Genomic DNA, 25,450 nt, shown 5'->3' on the forward strand with positions numbered 1-25,450 from the left:
ATGAATTTATTGTGGAACCAGAATATACTGCAATATCTGAATAAGGAAAGAAGATTTCATGACTACCACAGAATATGAGGCTGCTTATGAAATACTAAAATAGAGTGCATTTGAAATGCAGTAATTTTCTTTTTTTAATTGAATACCAGGAAGGAAGTGAGTTTTGCTGAAAGCGAGCCAGCTATTGGCATGCTTCTTCAGCAATCTATCACAGCTCTGCAACTTTATTTTCTTGTACAGCACAACATATAAAAATAAAGCAGAAACATTTATTTACCTCAAGACTTGTCTGAACTGCCCACACACCAATGCTGGAAAGCAGGAGAGCAAAGTCACCAGTCAGATTTTGTTCTCCTGTGTGTCCTGTCACATATCTGGCAGATCTGTGGGATGTCTTGGATTACTACAGATGTCTTGGATCATGCTAGGCAGCTGTGCTTAAGCAACAGAGTTGAGATCTGCGCAGATGACAGAAGTTGCTTAGACACTTCCAGTGCCAGTAATCACCTGGATATAGGCACCTCCACAGAAGGGTCAGTCTTGGTGTCAGAATCATAGAATGGTTAGGGTTGGAAGATCATCTAGACTGTCTTAAGGATCATCTTGTTCCATTCCTGGAATGTCCACCAGACCAGGTTCCTCAGAGCCCCATCCAGCCTTGAACATCTCAAGGAGTGGTGAATCCAAAACCTCTCTGTTCCATTGTCTCACTAGTCTTCTACTAAAGAATGTCCACCTGAGCCACCATATGCTTTTTCCTTCATCTGCAGGTTCTCCAAAACAAGCACCTGCCTTTCCAGTGAAAGCAAGAGTGCTTGGACTTAATTGCATTATTTCCACAAATTCTCAAGAACCCCTCTATCCCTGTACTCAACTCTTCATGTCAGCTAATCCAGTTTTAGGAATTCAAGCAAGGATATTTCTAAAGCAATGGTTTGTTTTGGAACTCCTGTGAAATTCAGGAGCAGAGTTGCTGCAAGTCTCTAGAAATTTCTAGCTACCTGGAGTTATTCAATTTTTCTAGCTGCTCATGCTTTCTGGAGACTAGAAACTATGAAGTTACATGGCAGTGGTTCTGTGGAACTTTTCAGATTGTTGGGTTAATGTTTCATTCCTTAGCTGCAGGTACTCGTACTTATCACCCCCCTGTTACCATCCTTATTTGCCCTGCTTCTTATAATAGCTATTTTCAGTCGCTCAGTTGAAACAAAATGAAAATTTCTATGCAAATTCCTCCTTTAGAACTATGGCATTTCATTCTGTAAATGGAACTAGGTCGTGGAGCTTGTCAACATTTTAAGCATGTTAAGACACAAAGGGATTAAAGTATTAAATACATGCCTGACAAACAAGAAGACAATGAATTATAATAAACTTACACTAAAATATCTTTTACTCAAAAATAAATTTCTTAACCTACAAAATGCATATTTCAAGAATTTTTTTTTCCTAAAAGGTGGAATTGAAACAATAAATCTTTACTTGAAAGTAAAATACTGTTCAGCCTGAGGAGAAGGATCTGGGGAGACCTAAAGCCTTTAAGGGGCTACAAGAAGTCCAGCGAGGGTGTTTTACAGAGGGAAAGAAGTGATAGGATCAGGGTTTTAAATTGGCAGAAAGCAAGTTCAGATTAGATCATGGGAAGGAATTCTTCATTTTGAGGGTGCTGAGGCCCTGGCACAGGTTATCAGAGAAGCTGCAGCTGCCCATCCCTGGAAGTGTTCAAAGCCAGGTTGGACAGGGCTTGGAGCAACCTGGGAGAGTGGAAGGTGTCCCTGCCTATGACTTGATCTTTAAGATGACTTCCAACCCATCCTTTCTATGATTATTTCCTTCATTTGCACATGTGCCAGCTGTTATTGCACCTGAGGTGTTTAGCCTGTTATTAAATGTGGATGAAATAATGACTGATCCCTCCTGTTTATTGTTACCTAAAATATTAAGGGTGAGGATCATCCCAGCTAAGCTTAGCTGTCTAAAAGCAGACATCTGGTCTATACAAGGCATATTAGCTTTTAAAAAACTGTTAGAGGTGGGTGTCTCCAGGATGCGAGATATCCCACACTGAGCTAGACAGCCAAAATCCTTGTCCAAACACATCTCATAGGTTACCTGCTTTGCTTCATCACTTAAAAGCACAAGTAACACTTTTCACTCTCTGGAAGTTGAATCCTAACCTGTGCGTCTTAACATTGCTGCTGTTCAAAGGCATATGCTACAATGCCAACCTGATTGGATTCCTTAATGATTAAAAATAACTTCCACCTGCACAGTAATGCTAAAGTCTTAGGATTTATGGGAGCTGAGGCACTCAGCAGTGCAGGAAAGGCTGGCTAACCCCAAAGTGATTTCTGTAGATATACAAGAAAAACCTCTCTTAGACTTAGTGTTTCTATTATTTTCAGACACTGAGATAGAAAGAGGTTACTTGTGCAGACAGTGTTGACTTTGAGGAATTTAAGGCAAATTCAAGAGGAGACGTTAAGAATTAAATGTGCAGTGATCAGAGGCAGCAAGATTGATATAGAGATTTAGGCAGGAGGCAAAAGCCTTTAAATGAAAAGGCCAGGAATTCTGTTTTTATGAATAGCAAGGCATCAAGCCAAGCGAGATAGAAGTATTCTCTGCATTTCTTCATATGACTCTGCAGAACTGCTAATCCAGTAAATACACAGACCAATACACTGACCTTCCAAGTCCTTATCTGCTGATCTAGGAAGGAAAATGTCTTTGCTTGTATTTCTGCAATAGAATGAAAATGTGCCAAGTTCAGACCACTCAAATGAAATGTGTGCTGCTAAGACTTACATTAGGATATTAAGATAGTAAGTGCAGACCAGACAGCTCCCAAATAAGGCAGCTGTTTTGATCTTTTTTCTTTCTATTATATCTAAAAGTAACAATTCAGTGCAATTTTGTGTTCCATGGCAGGCTCCAACATGATGTGATAGCGGTGTTTATTTTAATTTAAGTTAGATTTTGGGTTCTAAGTTAGAAGTGAGCTAAATATTGTTGAGCAGGGCTGAATTGGAAATACAAAGACAGTAATCCATTGTTAATCTCAAGATTTTATGCCCTAAATGCTGTGATAGCGAAGTTTCCCTCACCATACTTTGCTCACCATACTTAAACATGAATTGAAGCACTTTTATTGTTTAAGATCCTCCTTATACCTGTCAGCTGGCAAAGATAGCAAGAATATTGTTTTCTCCTAAATAAACCAATCTTTTTTTGGTGCCATAGAAAGGTATAATATTGTCCAGTTGTTATTTCAAATCATATTGTCCAGCTCTTATCTCAAATAACACCTACCCAAGATTAATTTCTAAGTATTAAGGTTTCCACGAGGGCTCAGCTAGAGAAGAGGAATATGCAGGATTTGCAGAGAAAACACTCAGACACAGGCATGTGAGGACATTTTTAGAAACACAGGAAGATGCCTTTGAAACATCCAGAGGGAAATTTCATCTGCCTCAGTTGGGAGGTTTAACTTAGGCAGATGACAGTATGGAGTTTATTAGTTTGATGTCTTATTTCTCAGTGAGTTGTGACTCTTTGAAGTTCAGAGAGTTTCATGCTCTCTTTACTGCACCACACCATTCACAGCCTGTCTCTGCTCATGGCTTCCAGCACTTTTTAAATTCTGAGGATAAGGACAAAATACTTTGAATCATAGAATCACTTAGGCTGGAAGAGGACTCTAAAATCATCAGGCCCAACCATTAACCCAGCGCTGCAAGACCCACACCTAAATGGTGTCCCTAAGTACCACATCTACATATTTTTTTAACACTTCCAGAGACAGTGATCCCACCACTTCCCTGGACAGATTTCTGGACAGATTCCACTGATGTCAAATAACTTGGCACATGTGTAACAGACCTGGAAAGTGAAAATTAGTATATCCTAAGTATTTTTGCTCATGTTTAAACATAGCTGGATTTATTTATCAAGTCAACTTATTGCAGAATTTTCATTTTTAACAATGACAATATTAACACACGGATACTATTTTAAATCTCAGTCACATAAAAACTAACTTTTCTGAAACTCACACCTCTTCAGAGAAGACATATTAACATCTTAAAATGCATTCAGTGAGGGGAGACGAAAGGTTTTCGTTGCTCATACAGGTGTTATTTTTAATTTAACTTGTCTCTCACCTTTCCTCAGAAATCTCACCTGCTTCTGCTCATTTGTTACAGCAAAGCTGTCGGCAAATGCCAATCAAATGCCAAATGGAAATAGTGCGCACTGTGAAAAAAACTAAACTGAAGTGAGTGGGTGTAGAAGCCTGCGCAACCAGGAGTTTAAGCATTGCAATGTCTCAAAACCCAATAATTATTGTGGAAGGGGGCAAGTTAGAACAGGATGTGGCTGGAGAAGGGGCCATGCAGGGGTAGGGCAGCACTTCTCTTGGAATCCCCCTGTTTTGGTCCATGGAGTCTGCACAGCACAGGGCAGCGCAAGCGCAGGAATGCGGCCGAGGAGTGGGCAAGACCAGCAGAGTGGGACTGGGCCCAACCAAGACCCTGAAAGTGCTCCAACCCATTTCCAGACGGATCCAGGAGAATGAACTGTGCATGATAACTTGTTCACATGAGAAATGAAAAAATCAGCCGCAGAGCAGGGAAAACTTGTCTACAAACAGATGACCCTCAGCGTTTAGGTGCTGCCCTATGCCCTGCACACCCCAGCACTGGGGTTTTACTTTCCTCTCCTATCTGATCTCTCTCTCTGTGTCTTCTTTCTTTTTTTACTCTTTTACTTATCTTCCTATTAAAAACTAGGGGGAGAACAGTACCAATTTCCTTGCGAAGTGTGTAACTTGCTAACAAAACTGACAATGCCATTTGGATCCCTCTGGCATTTGCTGTTCTATTTTGACCACATGCATCTACAAATCTTGGCTGTTGCCTTTTGCTTAGGAACAGGACATGACAGTGGGGGATTCCAATCCCTCACTCAGGACAACCTTCATTTTGTTTTCAGCTTTGCTCCAGGGTGACTGGGATCGTAATCTGCCTCCTGGCATCTGTTTTTGGTTGCACATCACAAGGTGAATGTCCAGGTCATTAAATGAAGTAATTCCACAACCACATTTCAAAGCATTTCTTCTTATGTGCAAATATTCCTCTTGAAAACAACAACAACAAAAATAAGAGTCAACCTAATGGTTTAAAAGATTTTTATGTGTATATATATATATATTCTGACAAAAGCATGGGTTTGATTTGTCATTATTTTGTGTAAATGATATATTATTTTTCCCTGTGATCAGATTTGTGATTGACATTGTGATATTTGGGTTTGCTAGCAATAAAAAAAGATCCCAATAAAAATGCAAGGAGTGAATGGAAGTTTTTATGTGGAAAAATCAATGCATTGAAAAAAGTTAAATTATATGAGGTCTGATGAGAACATTCTGTTTGATTTGTGGCAAAAGTTTTATTTGTCCTTAGCATGACTTTGGATTTTATTGGTTTGGAGACATCTGAAAGAAATTTCAGGTAAATATAAAATAGAATTCTTTCATATTAGAAAAAACCCTTAAATGTTTGACTTTCTCAAAGAGGTGCTTGACTTTTTCAGAGAACATCCTTTCATTCCAAGGCATTCAGAGAAGTCATGTCCTTCTGACCACCCTTCAGGACCAACCTTCAGAGTGGTGGCCAGGTAAATACTGATCTTTCTTCCCAGAGAAATCTGGGTGTCTTTTCCTTCCAAAGCACTTAATTTGCTGCTCTGAAGACATCACCCTTTGTGATGCCTTTGATCAGGCACTGAAGCAGGAGATGGGGAACAGCCTCCATCTGGAGGGAGCGGGTTACACTTGTACCCGCAAGCAGGAATTGAACCTGCAACTTCTATGGGGTGTTTGCAGTTCAATGAGGAGCTCTTTTGTGCAATATTTCCACTCACATTCATTTTCCTTCTCACTACTACTTACCTTTTATTACTTTTTTTATTTATTACCCTCATCAGGCAAAAGTGTCCCACAGGAAATCTTTCAGAAAATACAATTTCTGTTATGGGAGAATTTATAGCCCGCTAACATTTTAAAAATTGTCAACTGAGAGAACCACAGAGGCATTGGTTAATGTATATTTTTAATGTCTTTAATGAATCTGTGTACAGCAATTACAAACAAGGGAGTTAATTTAAAACATGTGGTTTATATGCACAATATATCTTGGAATTAATAAAGCACAAGCAGACAGGTGAAATCGATGTGAAGAAATATATGCAATGTGTCTCATGTTAAACACCATTTCTGGCAGAATTCTGCTTCGAAAGCATCTTATAATAATCTTTCTGTGCTGTTCTATCTCTTAGCAATTCTTTGTTTCAAAATCCTACAGCAATACTGAAAATGAGAGCTCTCTGCTAACATGGAATTGATGGGTTGCTTAATGGCTCATATGAACTTCTCAGTCAGGAAGTAGTGGGTCTTCCCATAATTGTTATATGTAGATATTTTCTACACGAAGTAATATATGTGCCCCCATTAACCCAGAAATACTCCCTGCTTCCAAAAGTAGGACTGCAGATGTGAGTTACAATACTCTGCATAAAGCCTACCAGCCCAAATCCAGCTGAATAACAGAGATCAAAAGTTGTTTTCATTCAGACAAGCTTTCAGTTGCTGTTTTACTGAGGAGGAAAGACTTGTGTAACTTTTATTTATTTCAGGCTGAGTCCTTTGATCTGACATCTCCCTCAAATGTGCTCCAATGCCTGCTGTAATATGAAAGTTGAGAGTACCTCTTTTCTAGAAGGGTTTTCTGTGCCTTTTGAAGCTGTCCATCCAAGTTCTGATGTCAACACTGAATTGCAGAGAGGAGAATCATATTAGACTTTTCTTGAGGCACAGAGTGAATTGACATAAATATGAGTTATCTGTTAATATTGTTGTTTTTGTTGCCTGGCCTGATGACTGTGACTCCTATCTCCAGTGTTGCCCAAAATATTCAATCAAAAAAGAGCTATGTCTTACCCTTTTGGGTAAGCTGTTGCCAATAATTTCTTTGAGTCAGTTGATTCATTTTTATTACTGTTTTTGTTTTCTTTGTGCTGATATTTCTGAAGCTTTTCCTTGACCCTGGAAAAACTCTTTGAAATGAAAGTGGTTTTTTTTTTTTTTTTTTGTGGGTTTTTTTTTTTGTTTTTTTTTTTTTTGTTTTGTTTTTGGTTTTTTTTTTTTTTTTTTTTTTTTTTTTTGGTAGTGAAAATCATACTTTGACTTCAATTTCAAAATGAATTGATAAAAGTTAAGAGTGTCTCTATTTGTTAGAATTTCTCCTCATGACTATTTGGAAAAAGAGTAAAAATGTCTTAAATATCTGTAACAGAGTGAACTAAAAATTTTATTTCAAAAATCCACCATAATTACAATACTTGCATCCTTTCTTTCTTTCCTGCTGTAGAACGAGATTAAGAGTTTGTAATTTTATTACAGGACAGTCACTGCTTTGGGTGTATATAACTGTTTTTAAAAGATTGCACAATTTTCAATTGCCAGTGCTTAAACAAAAGATCACAAAATAAAAGTACTTCTTCAAAGATGTTTTCTTAATTTTTCCAAGCCCAACACTCACTCCATTTTTCAGTTCAGTGTAGAAACTGAATTTGTTTTCAGTTAAATTTTCTGTATTAGAAGAATGGCTGTACATCCTAACATTTATCTTATTTTTTCATTCTGGTCTATTATGATTTTTTTGTGCTACTGTTAACTGAGAGCTGCCTGCTCAGACCACAACCCTGCATTTCTAGATGCTTAAAGTAAAGCAACCATCACCCAAAAAATCTTCTAATTTAAATTACCCAGGCAAACAAAGCAAGAGAAGAAAGCAGTCAGATCTTTATTTTATTGCTTGGGCACTGAGGTGCATTGGAGATCAGTGGCAAAGTCCATAGCAGAGTGTAAGGAAGATGAATTCTTCCCTCTTATGGCTGCAAGGCTCCCAGGGCTTGCACTCAAGGACAGATTAGCCCTGGATAAGCAGGTACGAGCTGTGACCCCGTAGGTTCCGTACCAAGGTGATTTCTCTGCTTCCCTCTTCTGTAAGAAAGTCTGAAACATGGCAGTGAAAAATAAAAAGCCAGAATTCTCTGTGGTAAGCATTTGCATAATCACATGGATTATATATTTCTCTTGCATTAGAGTATAGTATGACAGATTTACTACAATTTTCAATTATTACATTATTACATGCTACAAGGTTTCTATAACATTTTAGTATTATATAATGATCTCTGAAGTGCTCAGAAAGCATTATTGCTTTCCTGTCTCTCCCACCTAGACCCTTTAATCATTCCAAGGAAACGTTTTCGTGGACTGACACTTCCCTCTGCCAAAATATATTTCCAAAGGAAAGCTCAGTGGTTGCTTCAAGCAACTGTACCCTATAAAGAGTTGCTGGAAGTTAAGAAGCAGAGTTTTGTGTTTCTGTAAGGTTTATTTTCTGAGTACTGGTGCGACATGGCTCTACCAAGTAGAAATGATTGGCATTCACACTGCCCATCTCAGAGACAAGGTCAGGTGCAGCTGCCAGCACTAAAACCACGTCAGCTCCTTTCAGTGGGAGGAAAGGGCACTACCTGCTTGATTAGGCCAGATAAGGTGCTGAGGAGTAACACTCCTACGACTGAGAAAGTTGTGAACCCTCTGGGAGCAGGGATGGCAGCAGCTTTTACTTTTCTTCCCATCCATGAGCTCAGGCAGCACACAGTTACCTGTGCTTGCAGTGGAGAGGTCCCTAGCACAGCTTTATCTCAGGGAAGATAATTTGCTCTTGTTCTCAGCAGGCTGAAATAAACTGATTCAAGCCCTGCATGGCTAAACTGTGTTTTGTGTTTTGAGTATTTCTAATTTATTTTGCAACCTTTCCTGTGGACTTGCCTCAAATTGCTTGATTTGATTTGCTTGCGCTATCCAGCAGGCATGTGAACTCATGTGGCATTACAAATGGGGTAGATGAATATTTCTGCACGGAGCTTACAGCCTTGGAAGCATCTGAGTTTCCTCCTTTTTAACCCCTTTTGGTGCACAGGTGTGAGATTTTCTGAGCAGGAGGGAAGGGAGGCAATTGATCACCTTGCACACATCCTGCCTTTCCCCTTGCTGTGGGAACTTAGATAGTGCTGCTAAGAGAAAAGGGCAGTACTATGGAAATGTGGAAATGAAAGGTTTTACTCCTGACCTCCAAATTAGTGATGGAGCTTCCATTTCCTTGAGGCCTCAATATTCTCATGATCCTGCAAGAAAATAATAACCTGTTTATGGGCTGGGAATGAAGTTGAAGGCCCAGCAGTTCTGCTGACCATAGAGACAATAAATTTGGAGGCAGTGCTGGAGAGCTTCCTCTGCAGCTTTCTGGACTGAGAGCAGCCCTCTTGAGAAAAGATTCCTCAGGCTTGTTCAAACAGGCACATTTGTGGACACAAGATGCTTCTGAGGTATCCACACCTGCTGAAAAGGGTGGAAGGTGGAGTGGGACTGGATGTGGAACCTCTTGCTCGTTCTTGCCCTGGAAACCTGGTCCTGGCAGTGGGAAAGATATTTCTATTGCTGCAAATGCTAATCAAGTATCTAATAGAAATTCCAGAGGAGAAACAGGATGATTAGAGAGCTGGAGAAGCTCTCCTGTGAGGAAAAGCTGAGAGAGTTGGGGTTGTTCAGCCTGGAAAAGGCTCCAGGAAGATTTTCTAGTAGATTGAAGGGACTTTATAAAAAGAGAGCAGGAGAGGGACTGTTTACAAGGGCATAGGGTGATAGGAGAAGAGAGAATGGGTTTAAACTGAGAAAGGGTAGATTTTGATTAGATATTAGGATGAAATTCTTCACTGTGAGAGTGGAGAGGCACAGGTTGTCCAGAGAAGCTGTGTCTGCCCCATTCCTGAAAGTGTCCAAGGCCAGGCTGGATGGGACTTGGAGCAGCCTGGGATAGTGAAGGATGACATTGTCCATAGCAGGGGACTTGGAAGGATATGGTCATCAAGGTTCCTTCCAATTATGCAAATGAGTTCAATAATTACATCTAGAAGGCAGCATAATGTCATGCTTCTGTTATTAAGTCCTGCACTTCTTATTAATTTAACCCTCTGGGATTTTAGTCTTAGGAATAGTATTCTAAACCTTACTAAGTTTGATAGGCTTTTAGTGCTATATCTGAGGATCCTAATTCTCCTTTCTAGCTTGTTTTCAACCCCTGTTTCCTACATAATGCATGTGGGGACTGGTGCTCTTGAGGTTGTTGCTCCAGCATAACTTGTTCCTAACATTTGGAATGAATTAGAAAAGCAGCTGAACCAGCTTTTGAAAAAAAAAAGCAGTAGTTCAGTTTTGTAACAGGTTTTGCTGACCCAGTGATATCGTGGATGTATCACAGACTTCCAGATAAGCAGTGCAGAAGGTTACTCCATAAATTAGGCATAAAAAATGCAAAGAGGACTTTTTTCTGCCTGGTTCAGGGATGCAGAGCAGCTGACTGCCTCTTACCTTGTCTGCAAGCTCCTTGTAGATGCTCCTGTTGGTTAGGATTTTCAGTCCCATGAAACATTCAGCCACTCAGCCCCTGGGCAGACAGTGCAAAATTCCTTGTACATGCCTCCAAAGTATGGGAGAAACATGAACAAATAAGGCAATATGGAAAGAAAGAGGCTTCCTGAAGTTTTTTTCCTTGATTGACAAGTGTGATCACACATAGGCTGGATGTCATCTCCATCGGGTAAATGGGAGACCCTGCTGCTCTCTAGATCTGATTTCAGCTCAGGCTCAGGGGGTCTCAGGTGATTTCAAAGCCAGCTTTAAAGCTGTGTGGTTTTAAAGCTGTGAATGACCCAAGAACCCTCCCCCATGACTGGGATAAAAGCTGGAAAGGGAGCTGGATTTGTTGTAGAATATCACAGAATCACTGAGTTGGAAAAGGACCCATCAAGATCATTTAGTCCTTCCTGGCCTCATACAGGAGACCCAGAGAATTCCACGTGACTGAGAACATTGTCCAAGCACTCGCTGGACTCAAACAGGCTCCGTGCTGTGACCGCTTCCCTGGGGAGCCTCTTCCAGTGCACACCCACCCTCTGGGGGAAAAACTTTCTCCTCATATCCAACCTAAACCTGTCCTGACTCAGCTCCAGCCACTGCCTTCATTCCTGTCACTGGTCACCACAGAGAAGAGATCAGTGCCTTCCTTCCAAGGATGCTGAAGATCTCCCCTCAGTCTTCTCGGGGCTGAATAAATCAGGTGGCCACACCCAGTCATTTCTTGAATAGTCCCAGGGATGGTGACTGCACCACCTCCACGGCAGCGTGTTTCAAATGCTTAACCACTCTTTCTGTGAAGAAATTCTTCCTGATGTCCCACCTGAACCTTCCCTGGCACAGCTTGAGGCCATGTCCTCTTGTCCTGTCACTTGTTACCTGGGAAAAGTGCCAAATCCCCACCTGGCTCCACCTTCCTTTCAGGGAGTAAATAGTGATAAGGTCTCCCCTCAGCCTCTTTTTCTCCAGGTTGAACAAATCCCAGCTCCTTCAGCCACTCCTCATAGGTCATGTGCTCCAGAGCCTTCCCCAGCTCTGTTCCCTTCTCTGGACCGGCTCCAGCCCCTCAATGTCCTTCCTGAACTGAGGGGCCCAGAACTGGACACAGCCCTCGAGGTGTGGGCTCTCCATGCCCAGCACAGGGGACTGTCACTGCCCTGGTCCTGCTGCCACACTGTTCCTGGTACAGCCCAGGTGTCACCGGTGCTCTTGGCCACCTGGGCACACCTGGCTCATGTTCATCTGCTGTCACCAGCAGCCCCCAGTCCTTCTCCAGTTTCCACCCACTCTCGCCCCATCCTGTAGCACTGCAGGGTTCTTGTGACCCAAGGGCAGGACCCAGCCCTTTGCCTGATGGAACCTCACCATTAACCTCAGCTCACCCACCCAGCCTGTCCAGAGCTGAAATGCTTTCTCTTAACTGAGACCAGAGGGGGTCAGAGGGGATCCTTCAGGCACTGAAAGCCTGGATTTAAAAATGTATTTTGGTATATTTAGATGTCAACAGGAGGTCTTGAAAGGCTTAGAGCACATTCTTCACAAGTTTTGCAGGTGGTATTTTTTTGCATAATTATAGATATCTCTGTCTGACCAAATGCCTGTCAATGGCAAAGGAGAGAAATTGGTGATTTTAGAGAAAGTTTTGTCTGATTGCAGAGTAGAGGAGGTGAGAAGCATCTCATATGTTTCATTTGGTAGTGATGCCCACGTCTCTTTACTGACTTTGAAGAGTGCTTTCATGACTAGATGATGTTCAGAGAACTCTAATGTAGGTTTCTAAATGTATGGATCCCACACTAAGCAGTGAAATAACTTCAGAAATCAGGCACTTGGTGAGCTGAGGCTGCCCTTGGACTTTCTCTGAAGCAAGTGGTAAGTTAATGAAAAAGAGAATTGGCAAATAAGCGCAGCTGGGTGGATGAATAAAGGAATATGACCTCCAGAGGACAGTGCTTGCTTCTACAGTTCCTATCCAGAGATGCTCTCATATACTTTCTGGACTGTAGTGAGTGAATCCTGACAAGTCCCAGCTGCAGCTGGTGTTTAGCAGGACTCCCAGCTCAGCTGGGGCACGGAGAGGTGTGTTGTTGCGTATTATTTGGGTTTATATTGTATTTCATTTTTATATTGGGTTTTGTAATGGTTTCTTCTGTACTCCCCTGTTTGCCTGGCAAATGTATCATCCCGAGGTTTGTCCCTGCTCCTTTTCCCCGCCCATTCTCCCACGCTGGAATGTAATCCAACTCTGTTCCACTCCCACCTTGTCCCTGAATGGGTAGGGGCTTGTCCCCGCCTCTAGCCCCTTCCCCCTGGGTAAAGGCTGGGGCAGCAGGTGGAGGTGGTGTCTTGGCTGGGGGACAGGGACAGGGACGGGAACAGGAACAGGGACTGGGACCCTGTGGGGGCAGGACCACAGGAGAAAGACTGAATAAAGCCTTGATTTCCCTCCGGATCAAGTGCAGACTCTTTCCTTTTGCCATTGACAAGCACCTGCTCTCTCTGAAGGAAAAGGTTCACAGCCACTCTGGGATCTTTGGGGCCCTGAGGAAAAATCCTTCCAACTGTGGTTTATCTTTCAAGCTAGCTGAGGCAAAAAACAGAGCCGGAGGGCTCCGAGGGAGAGAGACACCACAGAGGTGCAGCAGCTGCGTTCCCATAACAGACAAGACAGGATTATCCCCAGATCCTCCTAAGAGCGCCCTGGGTGACTCCTGAAGAGGCCACACAGAATTGTATGTTAAAGACAAGGATGAACTTCAGAGAGAGGGAATTAAAATCAGAGCCCCTCAGCTCCCTCTGCCATAGTTTTCTATATGAAAAATGGAAATAGTTTCACTGTTGGTAGCCTTTAACATTTTGTGCATGCAGATCATAAATTCTTAAGAATGGGTTTTATCTCTTACCAATACAATAAGGGCTTAATCCCATCAGGAGCCTGTGTGTTTCCAAGTAACTCAAATAGTGTGGTATGTGATTTACTTATAAGGAGCCAGCCCTGCTGACTGTTCTAGAATTTAAAAAGACCATGTACTCAATACTCTGCCCACCGCAGTGATGACAATAGCAATTCCCAAACATGCCATATAAAATGTTTGGATTTATGAGAGTGCCTGGACTCAGTTCTCACAGACGTCCTGACAATAATTCAACTCCACTCTTCCCCCAATCCCGCCAAACTTTAACAAACTTCACTGTGTTGGAACTGCAAACATTTTATTAGATATATAGCTCTGAAATAAGTATTCTAGACACTATGCTTTTTATTAACATAAAAAAAGAGAGAGTTTCAGTATTGCTAGCCCTCAGCCAAAGAGCATGTATCTTTTAAAATGGTAGAATATGTAATGTTAATTTAGAAGACACGGGCCCTCTGCTTTGGGATTTCAGGGTATACAGAAGGTTCAAAACAAGTTATTAAAAATCAAAAAGTTAAACATAATGATCTTAAAGGGAGACATATACAAATGCAGGTAGAAAAGATGACTTTAGAATTAAGCAAAAGTTTCTTCGAATGGGACTAAAACTACCTTAATGAAGTGGCAGAAGGAACACTTCACAAGGACCCCATTCAGCCTTGGTCACCAAGAGGTGAGTGAGAGGAGGCTCAGTGTCCAGGATGATGCTCAGTTCCCAGTGGAAGCTGGCTGCAGCTCACCCTTGGTGCTCCCACCATCTCAGGCTTTATCTGCAGATCAATGAGGGGACCCTGTAAGGATGCTTCTCACCTCTTTTGGCTGGGAGACTGGGGTGTGATGGGGACCAGCCCTGGTCTGGCTCCAAAGCCTGGCCTAAAGCCTTGCCCGGGCTGTCAGCACGTACAAGGCTGCACAGGATTTACTGCCAGAGCTGCGCTTTCTGCTGGATGGTGCCGGGCTTGGTGGGAATCTGGGAGACTTCACAAGCTGGGATTTACACCTCTGTGCTTGCTGGGAGGCACGAATGGGCCATAAACTGATTGCACATGAATGTTGGAAGTCTTCCCTAGCCCAGACTACATGGGCTGCTTTCACTGTATCAGGAGGGAAATCCTGCAGGTGTACCTGGCTCCATCCCTCAGACAATGGGCTGCAGCCAGGCTGAGGGCAGAAGTGCTCAGCCCTGAGGGGGTTGATGCAATTCTGGGTACACATTCAGTGCATGACTCTAAATGAATGCAGAAATATTTAAGTAATTGATTTTGGATGTAGAGAGCGAAGCAGGGCTGGATGTATTTTCCAAGGGTGAATGCTTGTGACATTGGCTTTCAGTTCCACTTCTCTAGCAAACCCGGCTTTTGGTAAAAAAACAGCCATAAATCATCTCCTTTTATCAAAGGAGATCCACTGGACTTCCTCAGCTCACAGATTCTCGTTAGAGTCCCTGAAATTTTAGCTTGGATTTAAGCAAAATATATCAGAGCTTAGCACAGCAACAACAAAGCTTGAATCTTAGAGATCTGGAAGGCACCCTTAGGTGGAAGTTGGACTTGTGAAGGGTTTGGGGACTGAAATACATTTGCAAAATGTGTTGAGAATTGAGTGGATCAGTTGAAGGCATTTTGTTCTTGTGTAAGCAACTACCACATTATCTTAACCATAAATCTTGCCCTCTCAATTTTGTAAACACTCAGCATGCAGCAGGACTTGCTTAATTTTCTCATTTGATTACCTGTCTCTATTTAATAGGAACCATGGAATTCTACAAACTAATTCAAATACATTGTAAAACTAATTAGCTGGAACTACTGTGCTTGGAAAAAAATGTAGGTTGCCATATGCATACGGCATCAAATATGCACTTTGGTTTCTCTAATGGTGATGGCTTTGTATCAGCAGCAGTCACAGACTGGCAGACAAATGAGAAAAGATTTCAAATGCAACTTTAATTGATGAAATAGTTAATCTGGAAATTAGGATCCTGCCTCTCTGCAATTGTCAGTCACACACTGTGAGTTCTCAGCTTTTGAAGTGCGTTTTGCAGATTTTCTGCTGTGCCTAATTTAATGCAGTTTTCTACGCACCTGCCTCCCAGCCTTGTCCTCCCCACAAGGACTGACAAATTCTGAATCAAAGTGAGAGAGAAAAAACTTCTGCTTCTAAAATGGGCTGAATTACCATCTGGATCAGCAAGGGTTGCTCCTTAGTTGTCTCCCAGGATGCAAATGGGCCAGCTCACTGTCTGCTTATACCAGTTTTGTCATCCTGGTTCAAACCACTGAAGAAAAAATGGACCACATGGTCCAGCTGCTGTAAATCCATAGAATTCCAGTGACTTTAGTAAACCTGTTCAGATTTACACTAATTGCCCCACAAATAATTTAAGGCCTGAAAAATTTATTATGTTCATGCAGCATGACAATACAGGCCATAGAATTTCATCAAGGAATTCCTGTGCTGAACCCCATAGCTTGTGGGTGAAATAGAGCATAGCTTTTAAGTAAGACATGCAAGACTGGAAGATTATCAAGAATAAGTAACTATCAACCCAAGATATGCTGTGGTTGCTGTGAGCTGAGATTCCAGAATTGAACCCAGCTTAAGAACTCTAACAAGGAGAAAGCTCATCACATATCCCTGTTAACCACTCCTGATTCCCTTAACTATAAAAATACACTGGTGTTTGCATTTTGAAATTCCCCAGGGCTGAGATACATCTATGGGATTTGAGTAGCCCTCCATCAGTGATATTGAAAGCTCTCTGCATATCAGATATCTTTTCCTTGCACTAAGTATTTTAGTTCCTGATAATGACATTCCTTTTCTTTTCCTGTAATTATTAGGATTCAGTGAGCTCCTAAAGTCACAGAGAACCACTTCTGGCTTGAACCATCAGGAAGTGCAATCCCTAGGGAAGATGAACTTGAGGAGCTGTTTAGAAACTCTGTGTGACTGTGGACAGCTCCTCACCCCCTGGTGGTGGATGTGATTATTCTCTGGGGTAACAACTGGTGGTGAAGATGGAGATATGGAGCAATTTGTCTTTTCTCTAGGGTTTTAGGAAAAAATTAACAAGCCAGAAGGATGCTGGCCTGGCTGCTGTGCATGCAGTCAGTGCAATTCACAGCATAGCTTGGTGGAGACCTTGCTGTTTCAGGCTCTGTTGAGAGCCTAAACTTCTGCTAAAATTACCACCATCAGCTCAAGGGGTGGTGGACGCTTGGGGAGGTATAATGTGTCAGGTACTCCTGTAGAAGCCATGCAGAAAAGAGAGATAATGTGTACCTCTCAAACATGGACAGAGGGATAGCTGTGGAGCCAGCCAAGGGCGTTGGTAATAACACACTGAAAAAGAACAGGATGTGGCTGGAGAAGGAGCCATACAGAGATAAGGCAACATTCTCTTCTGGGACAACTATACTTGTTCTGGCTCCTGGAGATAAGCACAGTACAGCACAGGGTAAGAGCAGGAATGAGCTTGAGAAGCGTGCATGGACTTTGTGGGAGAGCAAGACCAACAAAGACCCCCAAAGCTGCCTGTTCCATTTCCAGAAAAGTCTAGAAGAATGGATGCCCCATGGCAACAAATTTGCACAGAAAGCTGCCAGCAGACCCTCATCTTACAGTAGCTGTCACTGACTTGGTCATTGGAGCTTCATATTGATTTCAGTGGAAATATGCCAACCTTCATTATGGGTTATGGCTGTGATCCTCCACATCCTCTGTCTCCCAAGTATTGTCACTTCACTTCTGCTTTGTGTAGCTGTCAGATCCAGGCTGAGGGTGCAAGGCAGTGGAGAGCCAAGATATTAATTTGTTTGTTTAATTGTCTAATTGTCTTAGTTGTGGGTTTTTTTTTTGTTTTGTTTTGTTTTGTTTTTGTTTTGTTTTGTTTTTTTTTTTTTTTTAATGGTCAAATTACAGAACAAGTGGTCTCTCACCAAATAAATAGACTCTAACCCCTGTGCCAACAGGCAGGGCTGAGAGACAGACCAGCCACTGGTGTGAGCAATGTGTAGAGTGAGAGGGAGCCTGACCAGGGAGGGATTGATTGAATTGGCTGTTTTGCCCCAGCTTTGCCCCAAGCTGCCCTTGCTTCCATCTGCTCCGTGGGCATTGTCCTCAGGAGCAGCTGATGCAGTGCAGACCAGACACATTCACAACTCCTAATTGCCACAGATGGAGTGTCTGCCGTTCTGGACTGCTCTCTGGGCTCTCCAGGACATGGATGGGACAACTGTGGATGGACCCACTCACAGGGCACTGAACAGTGAGATCCTCTGCCCTGTCTGGTTTGGGAGATGGGATCAGCAATGCTTCAGCAGATGAGGAAACATGTCCCTGGTTAGGAGGTGATGAAGGTGTGGATTCTACCTCATTTGCAGCAGGAAATTGAACAGGGACAGATACTTGCTTAAGCAAGTCATTTGTCTCGTTGTAGCTGCTCCACTTCAAGATATTTGCTTAGTGGTTGATAAATACCTTGTCAGTGGCTGAGCACTGGCCACACACAAGCTGGTTCAAATCCACCCTCTAAAATCTCCCAGCTTGGATTTGTATTGGGATTATCTAGTTCCCAGGTGAATATCCTGGCCTCAAGACCCAAGACTTGTTTTCTCCATGTTCTGTGGTGGGTTGTTTGTTTGTTTGTTTGAGGGACTAGATAAAAAAAGAAAAATAGGATTTTATTTTTTGAATCAAATGTGTTCCCATGCTTCCAGTCATCCTTTTATCGCAAGTCAAACATTCTTGTACACGTAAAAGATGCAAAAAAAGAGAGAAAACTACCTTGTAGTTAATGTGGCTGCCTTGGTGATGAACCTGTCATATACAATGGATGTTTGACTGTTTCTTGGAGATGTTGAAAGGTACCTGAGAGCTTACAGGTTGCTGTACTCTTGTGCAGGAGCCAGCTGGATGGTGATTACTCAGTCACTTTTGCACATGTACAGACGTTTTCACAGACTCTCACAGACTGCTATGAAGTGTCAGCTGTATTGATGATTTCATGAATGAAGGATAACTCTTTGTTTTGGTTCCATCTATCCACACATTTTCTGCTGAGTTTGAGGAGTTTCGAATGAAATACACTTTCCTGTTATGCACAGTCTTTCGAAATGGTGTAATTATCTCAAACACAGCATGTGCTAAAAGCCCTGTAGAGAACTCTGTGAAAATCCCTTCATCGATTTTAGGCCTTGAGCCAGAACTACATTTTAGTGAAATGGTTGTTTGCACATTTGTGCCCTCTCAGGTATCAGAATGCGCTGGCTTTCACTGGACATGTCCTGTGAAAAACCTTCCATCCACTCAAATAGCGCTTGTACCCCAGTGGCTCCAGTATGAGTCACGTCCTTCATTGTTTCTCCCAGGGATGCAGGGATAGGATGTGTCAGGACTGGTTCAAAGCTGTGCCACGAGAAGTTTATGCTGGACATTAGGAAGCATTTCTTCACCAAGAGGGTGGTTAAACACTGGAACAGCACTCTTGGAGAGGCAGTCAATGCCTCAAGCATTTTAAGAGGCAGTGTTTAAGATGAATTTGAACAATGCCCTTCCAACATCTGGGTGAGTGAAGTACACAGAAGTCCCCCTGCTCAAACCACTTCTACTGGCTTTAACAGATTCTGATCCTCTCCCATGGCAAGTGTAGTCTGCAGGTCACTGGGGACATCAAGCATCTGCTCTGGATGTTGAGAAGTGGCTCAGGTGAGTCTGTGGGTTGCAACTTGTTTAGGTATAAAATTAGGCATGGAAGAAATTGTGCGCCATGATCACAGAATCATGGAATTGTTGGGTTGGAAAGGACCCTCTGAGATCATCCAGTCGAACTCCCCAGCCAAGGCAGGGTCACCTGGAGCAGATGACACAGGGACATGCCCAGGGGTTTGGAATGTCTCCAGAGAGGGACTTGGGCAGTTGTTCCAGTGCTCTCCCGCCCTCCATTTAAAGAAGTTCTTCCTCCTGTTGAGGTGGAACTTCTTGTGTTTCAGGTTATGGCCACTGTTCCTCCTCCTCTTGCTTGGCTGAAAAGAGTCTGGAACCATCCTCTTGACACCCACCTTTGAAATATTTGTATATTTTGTAGTTTTCTGCACCCTCGGGGTAGGGGCAGCCCTTGGGAAGGAAAGATGTGACTACCCACAGTCACAAGACCCTTGTCCAAACCCTTTGTGGCCTCAACTGTCCCACGTCTACATTTTTTTAACAGATTTTTCTCCTGCTAATGCAGCACTTAGGATCTTTCTCAGCACTAGCACACAAATAACGTGGGAGAAGGAAGTTATTGTTGAGATTTGTTTACTCTTGCACCCTCTGGGTTTGACAGTGTGCCAGGAAGCAGGTGCATCATTTGACAAATGCCTTACTGTGGCATCTGTCTCCCCTCTACATCCTCAGCTTGTAATTTTCAATGGATTGATGTACGGCATCTAAAATACAGGAAATTCAGCTTATTGACAATTTTATTTCTCAGTTGCTGGGAGGAGAAAAAAAAAAAAAGAAAAAGAAAAAGGGAAAAAAAGGGGGGAAAAAAAAAAAGTACCAAACAACCTTACTGGACCAGATGGGGAATTTACCAGGTGCATCTGTAACTCCATAACTATGGAACTTCCCTACATCCCTCCTGCACAGTTACTTCACCCTGTGCTAACTGCATCATGCACTAATGAAATCCTTGAGCACAGGACCTATAAGAGAAAGCATATTGCTGAATAAAAGCTGTTGTGCGCTCTTCTATTCACAGAGAAAGAGAGATATGCATATCAGTGCTTTCTTCAATTTCCTGACCAAAGGGGATGGAAGGGAAGATTACATGTCTGATAAATATGGTAGGCAGGGTGGAGGGAAGAAAAAGTAAACACAGTGCTACTTTAAAACAATATTAGGAAAATAGATGATTTGGGATAGAAATTCTGATTTCTGTTCTCAGTTTCTCTTTTTATTTTTGTTTTGTTTTGTTTTGTTTTGTTTTCTTTCTAAATTTTCTCAGTCTGGCTAAAATATTTTGCTTTTTGCTTTCCTTGTCTTCCATTATGCCGTTGTCTTCATCTCACTCAATGCTTCTCTTTAGTGTGTCACACAAGTCCTTTTCTTCTCTTGCATGTTTTGTGTCTACCTTATCTTCAGGAGATGAGGAGAACCACATGTTAATCTTCTCACTCAGATGGAGTTCACTGCTTAAGCTGGGTCTTGTTCCACCCATGTCCAAACTGTTTTCCTTTGTGCTCCTTGCATGGGGACTCCTATTTCAGATATTTTTGCTTTTCTGTTAATAGCACTGCACTGCTTAGAAAATCCTGCCAAGGAATGAACTAAGGCCACATACCAGTGATGCTTTTTCATGCTACATAGCTGCTAGTATATGCCTAGGACAGCTTTATCCCGTCTCATGATGCCACTGACCAGACAAAGCCTAGGCAAGGCTAAGGGGAAATCATACATCAGGGAATAAAACGTGTGTTGGGCTGTGTATTCAACATCAAATGAGGTTTGGGTCCTGCCTTTTTATACCATCCTCCAAAGCTGCCCCTGGAAGCTTTGTCTCCTTGAATGCCCCACACATATCCTCATGCCGGTGCCTCAACTCACAACACCTGCACTGATTTTCCTGCTTCCAGAACAACAGCCCCATGGGGTGCAATGGCCCTCACAGGTTTTGAGCTGGAATATGCACAGTAAATAACAATAAATGTATCTTCAAGCCACCTCAGGGAGCACAGAGCTATGAAGCGTGCTAGGGGGCAAGGTCAACTGTTTTGTCTCCTGCTTTATTTAGCAGCAGAACAACATCTGTAAGTTCTTCTTGTGACAAGGGCCATTGTTTGTTTTGGCTTTGTAGTGATGCTACTGTTGTCTCTCTTTCTTCTTCTTTTGTATCTTTTTACTTTAATTTCTTAAGGGAGCACAACCTGATGGGAGAGCAGAGGTTTGGAGAATGATCCTTTGCCCTTTACACCCACCTCTGTGCTGTTTCATCACAAAAAAAAAAAAAAAAAAAAAAAAAAAAAAAAAAAAAAAAAAAAAAAAAAGGCAGCAACCTGAAAATCTGAAGCTTTGTTCCTGGATGCAAGGAGAGTTACAGAGCCAGTCAGGGGTTCTGGGAGGAGTGTGATCCTGGTGTGATCCTTGCCCATGATGAAAACATTAGGAGAAATCACACAGAGGTGCCTGATATAGAGGGAAAAAAAAAAACCCAAAAACAACCCCACAAAAAACCCCCCCAGTTCTCAGAAAATAGAATCACATTTTTCTGCTATTAATGAGGGAAGACCCACTCTCTGGCCTGGAGGCCAACTGGCAAGGTCTGGCAATGAACCATGTAGATCCTTGACATGAAGGAAAGCAATTTTAATGTGGAGCTAAATTCATGCTTCTCCTTTGCTGATAAATTCAGCTTGTTTCCTGCTGGTCAGCTGGAACAAATGCTTCCATTCCCAGTGCCCAGATATCAAGCTCAGGAAATAGTTGAAAATCTGAAAGGGCATTTTTTTTTTTTTTGCTGGCAATACATAAATAAATGTTGTGGGACTCTTTTTTGTCACTTAAATTAAGACTCTTTTTTTTTTTTTTTTTTTTTTTTTTTTTCATTTAACCTGTTTTAAGACTATTTTTTTCCCCTGGGAAATAACATTCATTTGGTAATTTCTCACAGTCAAATGTATATTATCTAAAAATGCAGACATGAGTGAAGAGTTGGTTTTAGTGACATCAAAAACAGAATCAGAGAAAAAATTGCATAATGCTTTTATTTCATCTTCTTACACTTGTTTTAATCAATTCATATTTATGGTGGACAACTATCTCCCATGGGAACCAGTTGTGCTGGACTTGGAGTTTGAAAATACATCTACAATAATTTAATTTGTTTGCTTCCAGGAGCAAAGATATCTGTTTTTATTGCAGCAGAGAAAAGAGGAAATAATGAGAAAAGGAGCTTAATGAGAAAACTAAATACTATCATATTTATACACTGAGGTGAAAATACGGGGGAATCATCTCCCTGTGGATTTGCTCTGCTCTTAAGCTGTTGGAATTCTCTCAGATCTTTGCATCTGCTCTCTGCACACAGCGAAGAAAGGAAGCTGAGCTAAAGGTTGGGTATTCTTCTCAGACCAAGGCTAAATGAGGCTTTTGAATAAGAAAAAAAACCAAACCCCAAAATCATCATTTCCATTTAAATTTTCTGGAGAATGAATTGCTATTAAAAAGCACTCTATTGTTAGTCTGGCAGTTTTTCCATTGCAATCCAAGCTGATATCCAGAACTGCGGAGTTCCTACACTGGAAACTATTTTAATATCATGGTCACAAATTTTCTCACACAAAAGAAATCCCCATCAGACCATGAATTTGTTTATAAGGCAACCCTCTCTCACTAAGACAAACAGTGCATTTCTACAAGAAAGTGCAATATTTTTCTGGACAAACACATTGCAGTTTAGTCAGTGAACACAGCACTTTTTAAATGGCTGCTGCAGACAAAATCTGGAAAATCCCAGTGGAGGAATTTTACAAAGAATAAGTCTGGACTAAGCTATCAAGCCCCCTCTGCTGAAGTCTAAGAAAATAAGACCACGCTCAGTCTTGTGAAACACCAAGGATTTCCAGCTAAATGAAATAAAATTTATAACACAGGTGAAAAAAATTTCTTTATGTATGATGTCTGTTTCTCTACTTGTTTCTGCTGTCATGGATCAGGTGTGACTGTGCCAAAGACGTCAGAGTTATATTGCAGGAACTAAGTTTGAGAAGAGATTTGGAATCTACATTGGGTTTGACATTACCTCTGTAACAGTGCAGATGCTTCTCTGGAAGGCTGTGGATGGACTTTGGTTGTGCTCCATTGCCCCCTAGACCAGCAGCAAGCTGACAGGGATGAGATGGAAACAGCGAATCAGGACATCAATCCCACCCATATAAAATTCACAGATGAGAAATCTGCCTTCATGAAGCCCAAGAATCTCATTTTACAGTATTAGATAAGCTGGGAAGATGTTCTTCCAAGACACTGCAGCACAGTGTGATGATTATTAGCTCAATTCAGTGCCACAATTACTACAGGCCATTTAGCACAAATGTTTCCCCTGTTGCCATCCATTATTCCAGTAGCTTCAAGAATGTCAGTGTATGCAGCTGAGAGCACTGCACATCGTGAAAGAAATATGGTTATATGTGACCAACAGCTCAGACACACATTTATAATGCAAAACCTCTGACAACACCTTTCTTCTTGAATATAAAGGAAAAGACTACCACTGAAATCAGATGTTGGACCAAAATTTGATTTTTATCATCATTGTTAGTCAGTTGCTTATCACATGAACAATTGTTTTGTCCTCTTGGATTTGATTCATCTTGCCTGTTTTCTTCATCTAAAATTTCACTGTCCAAATCTAAGCCACTCACCTTGGATTATTTGCAGAGTTGGCACATAGGAATATGTATTTCCAGATGATAATTTTTTCTCATCTTAAAATAGATGTTTGGGATGGCACAGAGAATCATTTGTTTACAAGTAACTAGGTGAATTTACTCATCTTAAATATAAAAACAACAACAACAATAATAATGATTTTATTAGCTTGTATTCTAATCAAATGAATTCACTCTTTTCTCTCAAAGCCTTCCTATCAGAGTGACTCTGTGGATGCTGGGAAGATGTGGAACTTCAATTCCCATGGCAAGAGCAGTCAGAGGACGAGGCACTGCTCCCTCCTGGCCTTGCACAGCGTCCTTCACTCAAATCCCTGGGATCCACAGCATGTGGAGCGTTACTCCACCAAGCTGCAGAGGGATTTGGGCACCTCCTGCTAATTTGGGAGATATGCCTTTCACTGTCAACAGTCAGCTGGGGTATTTCTGCAGTAGACTAAGGAGCAACACAACTGAACTTCCAACCTCCCTTTGGGATTTAACAACAGTAGCTGTATTTGTTTAACAGAAGTAATTTTAGTGTTTAAACTAAATAAATTAATTGAGACCTGGAAATAATCTTTACTGAGTATTTTAAGCTGTCTACCTTGAAAAGGAGACCAAGCTCACTGTGCAGAATGGTTTGGAGAGATGGGCACTGAGTTTCTCCTCTAATAAAGGGCAGCAGGAATGATCATTCTCTCTAAATGCAGAAGGGAGATAAGGTTGTGAACCTACAAGATGCTTGGATCTCTAAAAAGGCTCTTAGAGATGAGATCGTGTGTGATGGTCAAGTAACGACATTCAAAGCCAGAAGCAAGGTCACTAAGAGCCCCCTCAGCACTGCAGCCTTCACACCGTCACCACCTCAGCGAGCGCACAGGCTGGTGCTCAGGCCTCCAGCCCTGTGCCTGGTCACACTGTGGTGCCCCAGAGGTGCTCCCACCTCTCCTGTGCCGTCCCCTCAGGCAGAAGGGAAGAAGGGAGCAAACACTGATTCCCCCACAATGTCAGCTGGCTCAGTGACTAACAGGGGGAAAAAAAAAAAATAGCATTAAAGTGCATTCCATGAGAGAAAACAAAATGAGGATTTGCTGGATGGGTCAGTGGTGACAGGCTTTGCAAATCCTGGCTTTAAAGAAATTACTCAGAAACCCCATGTATCTCCCATGAAAGTGCTGAGGAGGCTCTTGAAGAAATCCCATTTCAATTTGCTTATTTAAGTTAGTAGAAAAAAGACCTCCTTGTTATCTAATTTGTTGATGAGTTCAGACACTTTCTGGAATGATTTCTTGCATAATTTACCTTATTGATACATTATTTATAAGTCCTCATTCAATTTCAGGCTCAGGGTTTGGATGTGAATGTTACATAATGAGTAGCTGGTGTCACCTCGTGTCAGAGGAATCAAAAGTGGTTTTGACAACCCTGGGATTGTCACTAAAACAGCAATATAATCAGAGTTAATTTTTCACTGCTGAATCATTGCAAAATGCTCCCCTGCCATTCCCTCACAGGAATCTAATAAATTATAATGCCCTTTATCTGTTGAAGAAAACAATTTGCTAAGGAGCAGC

At 41.9% G+C, this 25,450-nt stretch overlaps 1 long non-coding RNA gene across 1 annotated transcript; it reads right to left on the reverse strand.

Annotated features, from left to right (window-relative positions):
• Positions 1-7,942: 7,942 nt before the first annotated feature.
• On the reverse strand, positions 7,943-10,740 carry LOC120751251 (uncharacterized). Its single transcript, XR_005700337.1, has 3 exons — positions 10,502-10,740; positions 9,204-9,258; positions 7,943-8,074 (listed from the first exon to the last, which is right to left on the reverse strand). It is a non-coding gene; the product is annotated as an uncharacterized LOC120751251 (long non-coding RNA).
• Between the last annotated feature and the right edge of the window lie 14,710 nt (positions 10,741-25,450).

The sequence above is a fragment of the Hirundo rustica genome, chromosome 3 (assembly GCF_015227805.2).
Source record: "Hirundo rustica isolate bHirRus1 chromosome 3, bHirRus1.pri.v3, whole genome shotgun sequence".
NCBI lineage: Eukaryota > Metazoa > Chordata > Aves > Passeriformes > Hirundinidae > Hirundo > Hirundo rustica.